Genomic DNA, 2,500 nt, shown 5'->3' on the forward strand with positions numbered 1-2,500 from the left:
CTGTAGTTAATACATACATTTCCATCCTATTTAAAATAATTTTTTCCAGCACCTTAGACAGAGTACTGGCAAGGGCAATTGGCCTATAATTGTCCATGCTGTTTAATTTTCCAGCCTTCTCCTTAAGCACAGGAACCAGCAAAACAGACAAGATGGAGTCAGGGAGAACACCATGCACCATGATACCAGTGAAACACATGGCTAACAGTGGAGAGAGCCTATAGCTGGCATGCTTAAGATGCTCTGCAGCAATACCATCTGTACCACATGTTTTGTTGTTATCAAGCGTCTCAATAGCATGTGCCACCTCTGCTGGGCTTACTGTAACATTAGTGTCCAAATCAACATTATTAACAGCAACAACATTACTCTTGACACAGTTGAACAGCTTGATATAATGCTCACGCCATAAGTTTGCAATGTTATCTGAACCACAGATACCTTCAATGTCATGTGGTAAAGACGTTTTATGGTTATTCATCACTTTGATTGCTTTCCAAAAGTCAACATAGTTGTTCTTTTGTAAATTCCTAGCAAGCAAGTCCGCTGTAATAGTATTCTCTTTTGTCTTAATATGACGAAGAGCATATTTATATCTGGCATTAGCTTGTTTTTTACACTCAAACACATCACCCTGTCTAGGCCTTCCTGCATCAGTCCAAAGTTTAAAGGCTTCCCTTGCTGCAGCATGGTGTTCAGACACATACTCCTTCCACCCAGGTTTGATGTTAACCACCTTATTATGACTGCAGAAAGACCTAGCAGAGGTATTTAAAACTTTTGTAATGTTATCATAAAAGTCACATATGTCAGCAGCATGCTGTGTGTCAGTACAGTTCATGTTTAGACACATAATGGCATCCCTCGGCAATACAACATGATTCAATAAGCTGTCAGTTAAGCCAGTATATCTATCAATGTCCTCTTTAGATAGATTAGCCCAGTTTAATTTCACTGAGTTGCCCGAATTCCCAGTATCCACCAGGAGGGGCACAGTGTCAACATTTAACAACATAGCTATAGGAATGTGGTCAGAGGTAGCCAGACCATAGCAAATCTCCATATTTTCTAGAGAGGCATGAGCATCTGCTGTGCACAGACAGTGGTCAAGCCAGGAGGTTGTATGCCATGCCTCACTTACATAGGTAAAACTATTATCAGGTAAGAATACTTTACTAGATATGATAAGATTATTGTCATTACAAAAATGTACCAGATGTTTTGCAAAAAGAGAATTGCTATCTGATATATCAGCATTAAAATCCCCATAGACATACACACAAGTAGAATCATTGTCCTCAATGAAGGAGTGGATAAAAGCTAGTCTGTTCAAAAATTCATCCTCAGCCTTATATGATTCACATGGTGTATATATATTTAAAATGGTAATCCTCTTGCCATTAAAGCATACTTCTAACCCTATGGCCCAATCAACATTTAATCTAATCACTTTCACCATTGGGTCATATCTACGGTTCCAAAGGATGGCCACTCCACCTGCTATTCTACCTTTAACTATTTTCATGCTTAGGTCAGTGGTGGATTCCCCTGCACCATGAAAATCCCTGTGTATTGTATTTAACTTGTCTAGATCCTGTTTGGCAAGCCAGGTCTCTTGGAGACACAGAATATCACACTCATTCAACAATGTATCAACAACAAAGCGTCTTGATTTATCTGTAGCAGTGTGTCCCACACGTAGACCGCGTACATTGTACGATACAATCCGCATATTGTTCTTCATTACGGGATATTGTTCGGGCGCACCAGTCACATCAGCATTCGCTTGTTAGCTGGCTGACAGCAGAAAGGGACTCCCCATCAGAAACCACAGGCTGTGGCGCAGGTAACAGGTAGCGTGGATTAGCTTCCAATCGAACCGCCCCCCCACCAGCAACTTTAGCCTGGCGTGGCTCAAAATACCGGCGAACAAAAGCACCAGCAGGCCACAGATGAGGATCATACATCTCCGCTACATTGTCACATTCAGCAGTGACACAAAAAGAGCTGAATCTACTTAAAGTTGTTTCAATTTTACGACATTTCACTTCCCGATCCAGTTTATCTTTCAAATAGTCAGAGAGAGTGATGGCATCTAGATTAGGGTCAAACTTTGAGACAAAGACACTCACCATCTTTGTTGTGATAGTTTTTATGTTGCCCGCCGTGCCCGTACCAATTATTCCAGTCTTATTTCGCTCCAATCTCGCTGACGTTTTTCCCAGGCGAGGCCTGTGCTGAACAGCAGAGTTTCCCGGCGCCGGCTTACTACGACCCGCTTTCTTTACTATCGTGGTCCATGCAGGGGAATGCGCTTGACACGGTGACCGAGACGTCACAGCTGATGTTGGGGCTGTGGTCTCCTGGACTGTCACATCTGTCACATCTGACCCGTCAGCAGCCACGGGGCCCAACGTTGAGGGGAGCGGCTGCTCCACGGCAGTCAGACGAACATCGAAGGCAGCTGTCATCTCCCGCAAACTTTGACAGACATTTGTCT

The 2,500-nt window shown here is 43.0% G+C and overlaps 1 protein-coding gene across 1 annotated transcript in view; it reads right to left on the reverse strand.

Moving 5' to 3' along the window:
* mmp23bb (matrix metallopeptidase 23bb) overlaps positions 1-2,500 on the reverse strand; it is a 17,487-nt gene that overhangs the window by 3,296 nt on the left and 11,691 nt on the right. The window lies entirely within an intron of this gene.

The sequence above is a fragment of the Ammodytes marinus genome, assembly GCF_949987685.1.
Source record: "Ammodytes marinus genome assembly, chromosome: 3".
Taxonomy (NCBI): domain Eukaryota; kingdom Metazoa; phylum Chordata; class Actinopteri; order Uranoscopiformes; family Ammodytidae; genus Ammodytes; species Ammodytes marinus.